Below are 11,819 nucleotides of genomic sequence, written 5' to 3'. Positions count from 1 at the left end.
TATACTAGTCTTGCACTCTTGACTTGCCCTATATTGGAGGTGACAAATTATGACTATTAGCAGGTGATGAGGTGAGAAGCTAACTGCTTAAGTGAAACACTGGAAATAATGTGATCAGTAGATGGAGTGTTAACTGACTGGCATACCTGTAAACCACATTATCCTAATGATGAGACGGCTGCAGACTTCACCCATTTAAATCAGCCAGCCTTTACTTGCCAAAACGTGCATCAGGTCAAGTGTTCTGGTTAGACAAATAAAATGTATTTTTTGAGGCAGTATTCATATTTAACTAGGCAAGTCAGTTAAGAAAAAATTATTATTTTCAACAACAGCCTAGGAACAGTGGGTTAACTGCCTTGCTCAGGGGCAGAACGACAGATTTTTACCTTGTCAGCTTGAGGATTTGGTCTTGCAACCTTTTGGTTACTAGTCCAATGCTCTGACCACTAGGCTACCTGCCGCCCCAAGTATCCCAGTAAGATCGTGTTGCTACAGGTTAATATCACCCCCATGTTTTCCTTCTTAAAATGACAATGTTGATTCAAGCAGTTTGTGCCCACTGGGTTGATACCCATGAGATGTAGAGGATCTTGCATATTATTTAAAACTTCTGTTTTACTGTTGATCAATTTCACAAAAAGTATTTGATTAATTCAATTCATTGAAATATTTGTAATGAATAAGCTTTTTTGAACAAATAGCATCTCGACTTTTTGAATAAACAATGTTTTTTTGTAGAATGAGTGTACACTTTGTGGATTTGGAAACTACACGTGCTCCTGGTATAAGGGCACAAAGCGAGGCCCAGATGCAGACATAGGAGGCAGATGGTTAGAGTCCAAAATGTTTATTAACAACCCAAAAGGGGTAGGCAAGAGAATGGTCGTGGACAGGCAAAAGGTCAAAACCAGTTCAGAGATCCAGAGGTACAGAATGGCAGGCAGGCTCGTGGTCAGGGCAGGCAGAATAGAATGGAGTCCAGAAAACAGGGAAAGGTCAAAACAGGGAGGGCTAGTAGACAAGAATAGAACAGTCAGCACACTGGTTGATTTGAACATACAAGAAAAACTGGCACAGTGAGACAGGAAACACAGGGATAAATGTACCAGGGAAAATAAGTGACACCTGGAGGGGGTGGAGACAATCACAAGGACAGGTGAAACAGATCAGGGTGTGACACCTGGGTCAAATGGACCCCCCCTTTTACTGTGATTCAAGGTACAGAAAATGGTGTACTTTGCAGTGTATACACAATATATACAAAAGTATGTGGACAAAGCTTCAATTTTGTGAATTCGGCTATTCAGTCACAGCTGTTGCTGACAGCACACAGCCATACAATCTCCATAGAAAAACAATGGCAGTAGAATGGTTTTACTGAAGACCTCAGTGACTTTCACTGTGCCACTGTTATAGGATGCCACCTTTCCAACAAGTCAGTTCGTCAAATTTCTGCCCTGCTGGAGCTGCCCTTGTCAACTGTAAGTGCTGTTACTGTGAAGTGGAAACGTCTAGGAGCAACAACAGTTCAGCCGCAAAGTGGTAGGCCACACAAGATCACAGAACGGGACCGCCGATTGCTGAAGCGCATAGTGCGTAAAGATCATCTGTACTCAGTTGCAACACTCAGTACAGAGTTCCAAACTGCCTGTTGAAGCAACGTCAGTGCAAGAACTGTTCGTCAGGAGCTTCATGAAGTGGGTTTCCATGGCCGAGCAGCCGCACACAAGCCTGAGATCACCATGCGCAATGCCAAGCTTTGGCTGGAGTTGGACTCCATTGGACTCTGGAGCAGTGGAAACACATTCTCTGGAGTGATGAATCACGCTTCACCATCTGACAGTCCGACGTATGAATCTGGGTTTGGCGGATGCCAGGCGAACACTACCTGCCCCAATGCATAGTGCCAACTGTAAAGTTTTGTGGAGGTGGAATAATGGTCTGTGGCTGTTTTTCATGGTTCGGGCTAGGCCCCTTAGTTCCAGTAAAGGGACATCTTAATGCTATAGCATACAATGATATTTTAGACAATTCTATGCTTCCAACTTTGTGGCAACAGTTTGGGGAAGGCCCTTTCAGAATGGTAATGCCCCTGCGCAAGGTCCATACAGAAATGATTTGTCTAGATCGGTGTGGAAGAACTTGACTGGCCTGCACAGAGCCCTGATCTCAACCCCATCGGACACGTTTGGGCTGAATTGGAACGCCGACTGCAAGCCAGGCCTAATCCCCCAACATCAGTGCCCGACCTCACTAATGCTGCTGTTCCTGCATCAATGTTCCAACATCTAGTGGAAAGCCTTCCCAGAAGAGTGGAGACTTATAAAGGGGTGGACCCACTCCATATTAATGCCCTGACTACTGTAGCTGCAAATGGCAGATTTTTAATGGTATATTTAAAGAGGCGTACAGAGGCCCATTATCAGCAACCATCACTCCTGTGTTCCAAAGGCACGTTGTGTTAGCTAATCCAAGTTTATGATTTTAAAAGGCTAATTGATCATTAGAAAACCCTTTTTAAATTATGTTAGCACAGCTGAAAACCTTTGTCCTGATTAAAGAAGCAATAAAACTGGCCTTCTTTATACTAGTTGAGTATCTGGAGCATTTGTGGGTTTTGATAACAGGCTCAAAATGGCCAGAAATAACTTTCCCCTGTAACCGGGCAAACTGTCTCTAACCAGAAAAGAAAGGATTGGGAGGCCCTGGTGCACAACTGAGCAAGAGGACAAGTACATTAGTGTCTAGTTTGAGAAACAGATGCCTCACAAGTCCTCAACTTGCAGCTTCATTAAATAGTACCCGCAAAACACCAGTCTCAACGTCAATGTTAGCTGATGCTGTGCACTGTTAGCTGTGCTAACTTAATTGCAAAAGGGTTTTCTAATGATCAATTAGCTTTTTAAAATGATTAACTTGGATTAGCTAACACAACGTGCCATTAACAATGTCTACACTATTTCTGATCAATTTGATGTTATTTTAATGGACAAGTGCTTTTCTTTCAAAAACAAGGACATTTCTAAATGACCCCAAACTTTTAAACGGTAGTGCATTTTGTGTCCAACATGAAAAACGGATTGGATATAGGCTGATAGGCCACTCTGTAAGGGCTGCAGAATGAGCAGTGACGTTCTTCTGGGAAACTGTGGATTTGGAAAGAACGGACTCCGCTTTTACTGCGACTCAATGTAGCCTACAGGAAATTGTGTTACACTGCAATACAGTGCCTTCCGAAAGTATTCACACCACATTGCTTTTCCCACTTGTTTTGTTACAGCCTGAATTTAAAATGGATTAAATTGAGATTTTAGTCATTGGCCGACTCACAATATCCAATGTCAAAGTGGAATTATGTTTTGCGACTTTTTTGGTTGCGCTAATTGCACTGTCTATATAACCTGGTTCAAGCATTCATAACATTATCTTGAAGCACAGTTATGCCAAAATGGTGATTTACCCAATAAATTACTGGGAGCTTGTATATTTATTTCACCTTTATTTAACCAGTTAGGCAAGTTGAGAACAAGTTCTCATTTACAATTGCGACCTGGCCAAGATAAAGCAAAGCAGTCCGGCACATACAACAGCACAGAGTTACACATGGAGTACAAACATACAGTCAATAATACAGTAGAAAAATAAGTCCATATACAATGTGAACAAATGAGGTGAGATAAGGGAGGTAAAGGGAAAGGCCATGGTGGCGAAGTAAATACAATATAGCAAGTAAAACACTGGTATGGTAGATATGCAGTGGAAGAATGTGCAAAGTAGAAATAATGGTGTGCAAAGGAGCAAAATAAATAAATACAGAGAGATGTACAGGTGTAGTAATTTGTGAGCTGCTCTGACAGCTGGTGCTTAAAGCTAGTGAGGGAGATACTGTATATACAATACTCTGCCCATATTTATTTAACTAGGCAAGTCAGTTAAGAAGCAATTCTTGTTTACTATGACAGCCTACACCGGCTGACGAAGCTGGGCCAATTGTGCGCCACACTATTGGACTCCCAATCACAGCCGGTTGTGATACAGCCTGGATTCAAACCTGGGTCTGTCGTGACGCCTCAAGCACTAAGATGCAGTGCCTTCGACCGCTGTGCCACTCAGGAGCATATGAAGTAACGTATATACAATATTTATAGCCATAAACTATTTAATGAAAAGTTGTAAACATACACATTGATTCACATCCTTTAATAAGAGACTAGTGAACACAATCACGCAATAGGCTACAACCCGCTTCACAGCTCCCATGGAAAAGTCGATGTATTGTAGCTTCATGTTGACGAAAGTGTAGCAGAGGAAGGAGTTCGCTTCTTCAGCAATGTTCTCTAAAATATTACGTGTTACGGTGGTGTGTCGCTCATCTCTGTACCCCACACACAGCCGAAATCTTTCTGTCCCACAGTCGAGCAGTGAATTTCAAACACAGATGCAAGCCAAGACCAGGGAGGTTTTCCAATGCCTCGCAAAGGGCACCTATTGGTAGATGGGTAAAAATAAAACAAAAACTAACATTGAATATCCGTTTGAGCATGGTGAAGTTATTAATTACACTTTGGGTGGTGTATCAAGACACCCAGTCACAACAAAGATACAGACATCCTTCCTAAGGAAACACTCAGGGATTTCACCATGAGGCCAATGGTATCTTTAAAACAGTTAATGGCTGTGATAAGAGAAAACTGTGGATGGATCAACATAGTTACTTCACAGAATAAAAATATTCCAAAACACGCATTCTGTTTATAATAAGGCACTAAAGCAAAACTGGCAAAGAAATGTACTTTATATTCTGAATACTAAGAATTATGTTTGTGGCAAATCCTACACAACACTATCAGAACTCAGGATAAGACCCAGATGCAGACAGCTAGAGTCAGATGTTTATTGACCCAAACCAGGGTTAGGTAAAATACAGGTCAAAGGTGGGCAGATGTCCGTATTCCAGGGCAGAGTCAATAAGGTACAGAACAGCAGGCAGGGTCGGCGTCAGGACAGGCAGAGGTTCGTAAACGGGTCAGAGTCAGACAGGTACAGAACGGCAGGCAGGCAGAATGGTCAGAACCGGGGAAACTAGGAAACAGAACTTGAGAAAGCAGGGAGATGGCAAAACATGCTGGTAAGACCTGACAACAGACAAACAGAGAACACAGGTATAAATACACTGGGGATAATGGGCGACATCTGGGGGGGGGGGGGGGGAGACAAGTACAAAGATAGGTGAAACAGATGAGGGTGTGACAAACACATCACTGAGTACCACTTCATATTTTTAAGCATGGTGGTTGCTGCATCATGTTATGGGTATGCTTGCCATCAGCAAGGACTAGGAAGTGTTTTTAGGATAAAAATCAATGGAATAGAGCTAAGCACAGGGAAAACCTGGGTCAGTATGCTTGCCAACAGACACTAGGAGACACATTCACTTTTCAGCAGGACAATAACCTAAAACACAAGGCCAAATGTACACTGGAGTTGCTAACCAAGATGATATTTAATGTTCCTGAGTAGCCTAGTTACAGTTTTGACTTAAATCAGCTTGAAAATCTAAGGCAAAATTTGAAAATGGCTGTCTAGCGATGAACAACCAACTTGACAGAGCTTGAAGAATATTAAAAAGAATGTGCAAATATTATACAATCCATGTGTGCAAAGATCTTAGAGACTTACACATTAAGACTCACAGCTGCCAAAGGAGATTCTAACATGTGAATACTTATGTAAATGAGATATTTTTGTATTTAATTTTCAATAAATGTGCAAAAATGTATAAAAACATGTTTTCACTTTGTCATTATGGGGTATTGTGTGTAGTTGGGTGAGAAAAAAGTATATTTAATCCATTTTGAATTCAGGCTGAAACAAAACTAGGAATAAGTCAAGGGGTCAAGGGGCGCTCCCGCGATATGCAACTTTTCAGGGAAGTTAGGAACCAATATGCACAGACATTTAGGAAAGCAAAGGCAAGCTTTTTCAAACAGAAATTTTCATCCTGTAGCACAAACTCCAAAAAGTTCTGGGACACTAAAGTCCATTGAGAATAAGAGCACCTCCTCCCAGCTGCCCACTGCACTGAGGCTAGGAAACACTGTCACCACCGATAAATCCATGATAATTGAGAATTTCAATAAGCATTTTTCTACGGCTGGCCATGCTTTGCACCTGGCTACCACTACCCGGTCAACAGCCCTGCACCCCCCACAGCATCTTGCCCAAGCCTCCCCATTTCTCTTTCACCCAAATCCAGATAGCTGATGTTCGGGAAGAGCTGCAAACTCTGGACCCCTACAAATCAGCCGGGCTAGAAAATCTGGACCCTCTCTTTCTAAAATGATCTGCCAAAATTGATGCAAACCCTGTTACTAGCCTGTTCAACCTCTTTCATATCGTCTGAGATCCCCAAAGATTGGGAAGCTGCCGCACTCATCCCCGTCTTCAAAGGGGGAGACCCAAATTGCTACAGACCTATATCTATCCTTCCTTCCTAAGGTCTTCGAAAGCCAAGTTAATTAACAAACAGATCACCGACCATTTCAAATCCCACCGTACCTTCTCCGCTATGCAATCTGGTTTCCGAGCTGGTGATGGGTGCACCTCAGCCACGCTCAAGGTCCTAAACGATATCATAACCACCATCGATAAGAGACAATATGTAACGAATGTCATCGGGAGAAGGAGAAGAGGACCAAGGTGCAGCGTGGTAAGTATTCATAATGCGTTTAATAAATACGAACACTTGAACAAAAACATACAGTTCTGCAAGGTGCAACACATAACAGAAAACAACTATCCACAAACACAGGTGGGAACTGGCTACCTAAGTATGGTTCTCAATCAGAGACAACGATTGACAGCTGCCTCTGATTGGGAACCATACCAGGCCAAACACATAGAAATACAACACACAGAACAAAACATAGAATGAAAAACATGGAATGCCCACCCCAACTCACACCCTGACCAAACCAAAATAAAGACATAAAAAAGAACTAAGGTCAGGACGTGACACAATACTGTGCAACTGTATTGGCCAAGGCTTTTGACTCTGTCAATCACCACATTCTTATCTGCAGACTCAACAGCCTTGGTTTCTCAAATGACTGTAGATTAGACTGTAAACTCTCCTTCCAGACTCACATTAAGCATCTCCAATCCAAAATTAAATCTAGAATCGGCTTCCTATTTTGCAACAAAGCATCCTTCACTCATGCTGCCAAACATATCCTCGTAAAACTGACTATCCTTCCAATCCTTGACTTCGGCGATGTCATCTACAAAATAGCCTCCAACACTCTACTCAGCAAATTGGATGCAGTCTATCACAGTGCCATCCGTTTGTCACCAAAGCCCCATATACTACCCACCAGGTCATCTATAAGTCTTTGCTAGGTAAAGCCCCGCCTTATCTCAGCTGACTGGTCACCCCCAAAGCCAATTCCTCCTTTGGCCGCCTCTCCTTCCAGTTCTCTGCTGCCAATGACTGGAACGAACTGCAAAAAAATATATTTTAAAAAATTCACTGAAGCTGGAGACTTCTCCCTCACTAACTTTAAGCACAAGCTGTCAGAGCAGCTCACAGATCACTGCACCTGTACATAGCCCATCCAACTACCTCATCCCCCATATTTTTATTTATTTTTCTCCTTTGCACCAACTTGTTCTCAACTGGCCTACCTGGTTAAATAAAGGTGAAATAAATAGAAAAATAAAAGTATAAATACTTTCTGATCACACTATGCCTGTCCAATATGAAAAACGTAGTCCAATATCAATGGGCTAATTAAATGGGATCTAAGTGTTTTAAGTGTATTATTATAATTGTAACAATATTATTAATATTGTTACTATTATTATAAATAATGCGTTTGAATTGTTTTACTGCTGTTACCGTGATAACTGTCTAGTAATCATTCATTTGAATGCTGTAACAATAATGCCAATGCTATAATATTATTTGTGCTATAAAGGCGTTGGCCTTATTTCCTTTTTTTATATTGTTAAACAAAATTCAAGTCTAACATTTCCTCATAAAATGTTAATAATTATGACAATTGTATTGCTTTTATTTTGAAGGAAAATCGCCGAGTTTGGGGATTATCCTTGCTTGGTCTTGCTTATTCTTGCTGGCGGAACGGAGGTGTGGTGGTTGACACTTTCTTTTCCACAACTCTTTGCGATTGAGCATTTGCGTCACCTACAGTATGGTATCGTTAAATGTATTGAAATGGTATGCGCCATGGTTTCTCAAATTCTAGATATTCTTTATATCTCTGTCGCAATACTTGAAGAGATGAGCCTAGTTTAGTTGGCATCGCAACAACTCACAATAAAGTTTACTGCTATAGTTACATTCACAATCTTCATGCAATGACTTCGGCAGCAAGAGTAGGAAGTGACGCTTCGAAGAGCAGAAAAAAGTTCTGTTTCTGACGAGGGAGAAAATGCAAACTACAAATTGTGCCAGCGATGCATACTAGCCTACAAGGTAACGTACAACCTACATTGCTTTAATTCATGTGTGTAGTAACGTAAACTTATTCGTGTTTTTAAACTGCTCTATGGTTAAAAAAAAAGCCAAGGTGTCAATATAAGATTCAGGATTCATCGTTATTGTCCACTCCCTGCTGCATATGTCAGCGACAATGGTTACAGCAAAAAAAAAAAAAACCTCAATGAATCTTCATGGACGTCCTGCTGATGGATCTAGAATTTCTATGCAGTAGTCTAGGCTAGTTACAGATTCGCGTGGTTCGATATAGCTCGGCGGATGCCAATGGTTGCTGCACGATGATGATTAGCCTTGTGCACCTCCCTAGTTGTGCCTGGAGAAGCGGGTGGCTGTACTCTAATATACCTAACATTTCCAAAACGGCCCGCCCTGTGAAGGCGACCTGTTTGACATCCACAGTTTAGGAAAGTAAAGTCAGTGTATATACAAAAAAAATCACGACAGCTGTGATGGGAACTGGAAGTTTCGGTACAATTTTATAAATGCCTACAGATACTTTGTTCTTTCGACATGGTGGGATCTTTTTGTGTCGGTAAAATGTATTATGAGAGATATGCCCGTGGAAAGGCCTTTATGCGCAAATATCGATATAATAACTATCATATCTAAGTAAACTTGGACTCACGCGATTATATGGCGCGTGGTCGCTGGTAAACTCGGGAAATCGTGTAGTTTTAGTCTACAGATAATTTGTTTTATGAACTAAACAGGGTGGTGAAAGTATTGTGATCTTGATTCTCCTTTCCAATAAATATCGAGGGTCTTATTCTGGTGACATGATCGATGCACATCATGCGGTGATTTTTATCGGCAAAGAGTCAATTTGGTGGAAACACGCTCATATTTTCTTCATGCAAATTCTAGAGTATTCACATGAAAATCTGTCATCAATTGGATGGAAACCCAGCAATACACTCTGAAGGACCTAAAAATGATGAATCCCATGGGCCTATTGGTTTTTCACAGTCAGGCCAACCCAAGCTGTAGTCTACTATGCAAGTAGGCTAATAGTATGCCAACTATTGAAATAGATCAATGTGACTGTCAACGGAGTCAGAAATTCACAGGTTTCAGATTTGTACCAAATTATTTCAGGTTTTCGCTCTCAAAGTCACACTTTTTAAATAGAAAAACTACTAAATTGGATGTTCTAAGTCCACAACAATGCTTAAACCACAGCAGGAGAACAATTGAGGTCTGGGTAAAAAATCTAAGAAAATTAGATTTTTTGTGTGTGTAGTTACCCTTTAATTTAACTGTACGGTCACCAAGCACTGTTGTTTGGTTAGCATGTTTCTGGAGACCACATGAGATGGCGTTTGCAAAACAAATGGCCACTGGATTGATGCAAATATTAATGCTATCATTCTGCCAGGTGCAGGCATAAGCTACTTTGTAGCTAGTTAGTTGTTCCATCAACCAGAAGACGGTTAGGCCCATCATTAGCAGCATCACTATATTTTTCCTGAACCTTAATTGTTTGAAACCTGGACGTTTTACTTCATATTATGAAGCATGTCTTACCTTGCTTCAAAGTAGCCGATAGCAAAAATCCCACCATAGAAACGTGGATGCAATTATTTTACAGACTTCCTTTAATGCATTCTCTTGTACTTATTGGTTCTCTTTCAACTTCCTTTCATTATCTAGAAGCCAAAGGCCTTATCCTAGTCATATTAGCAACCCGTGATAGTTGTTGCATCTTTAGAATTGACCTCTTTATACATTTCTAACGGATATGTCCATCTCCGTTCTTGAAGCATTTTAGAACAGTTTTCCCGCAAATTGCGCTGGACTACCGCTGTGTACATATTGCTGCGCTCAAAATGTGAATACATAGTTTGTCAACATTGTAAGCTAAACATTCTGAACTGTTCCATTAGCCGTATGAATTGATACTGCGTATACATCCCCTACCCTACTTTGATACGCAGACCAGAAAGTGTCCATCAGTCTGTAACAACACACCTGAGCTACTGTACGTGTCCTGCACAGAAGAGTGGACTAGACTATAGTCTTCATTTTATTAACAGTTTAAATATGACCAGTTTAATGACAGACAATAACTACGTCAATGGATATCTAGAGGCGAAAAAAACAAACACACCTATTTAGGCGAATTGCTGACGAGCGGAGTAGAACACTTGAACATTTAAAGGAGAGCGGCACACTCTAAGGGCTCAGATGCAGTAATTGAATAACCTAATAACTCACGTTTCTACAGAGAAGCTGTCTTCATCAGTGTATAATGACAAACACTGCTGGGTGACTAGTTTATATAGTGTCAAAGGACACACACAGGTGTCTGTAATCATGGCTGGGTGTGGCCTGATATCATTGGTTAATTCTCAGATATAAAAAAAAGAACATACCAAAAACATGAATGATCGCATAAGATCATAGATACAATTTGGCTACATGGACCTACAAACATTTACAAAAGCAAAATCACAATAATCACTAATGGATATGCCATGTGCCAATAATGGTTATGCCAAGTGCCAAACATAATTTCTCCTTCCAGGGTAGATTTGCATCTTATTTCTACAATTAATTTGGTCATTTAGGTCTTTCTCCCAATGAAAGATTGAAAGAGTGGATATGATATGGACATGACTTTGATTCAAAACCACAACACACACAATCATACGTATCTCATGCACTCTCACATAGCAAGGCGGGCATATTTCTTATGCACCGAATAGCACGCATTAATGTTTTCAGGCTTTGTAGCGTTATTTTAAGGTACAGCAGAGGTGGCAGAGGGCAGAGCATACCCTGACACAGAGGGACTGGCAGTGTCTCCTTTCTGTCAGCTGGAACATGCTTGGTCATGGTCACTGCTATTCGCTATGCACCCCAGTTGTGCAGCCAGTCTGCATTCACACAGCAGCGTTAGAAAACAGTAGAGAGCAGCAGCCTTTGAAAGCTGTGCGGAAAACTCAATCTCAACTGCTTTATTCCTAAATCTCAGTGCATCTTTCTATCAATGACTGACCGAATGAATGAGTCTACCTGCTGATTCACTGAGATCAGTGTGTATGAGATCATAGATATGACATCTCATAGTGTCACCCCGAAAATGTCTTGCTGCTTTTTCTCAATGCATCTTGAAAAAGGCAGCTGCAGTTGGATTGTGGGGTTCTGCTGATGGACTGTTTACTCAACAGTTTGTAAAGTGTAGATGTTAGTGTACTCATGAGTGTGTGTGGGTGTGATGGTTGTGCAATAATGCTGTAATAATGTTAATGAATACTGATAATGAATACTGAGAGTAGGTAGACATATTCTCTCTAAC

The sequence above is a fragment of the Oncorhynchus masou genome, chromosome 21 (assembly GCF_036934945.1).
Source record: "Oncorhynchus masou masou isolate Uvic2021 chromosome 21, UVic_Omas_1.1, whole genome shotgun sequence".
Classification (NCBI taxonomy): domain Eukaryota; kingdom Metazoa; phylum Chordata; class Actinopteri; order Salmoniformes; family Salmonidae; genus Oncorhynchus; species Oncorhynchus masou.
Note: the sequence above shows the minus strand (reverse complement) of the source record.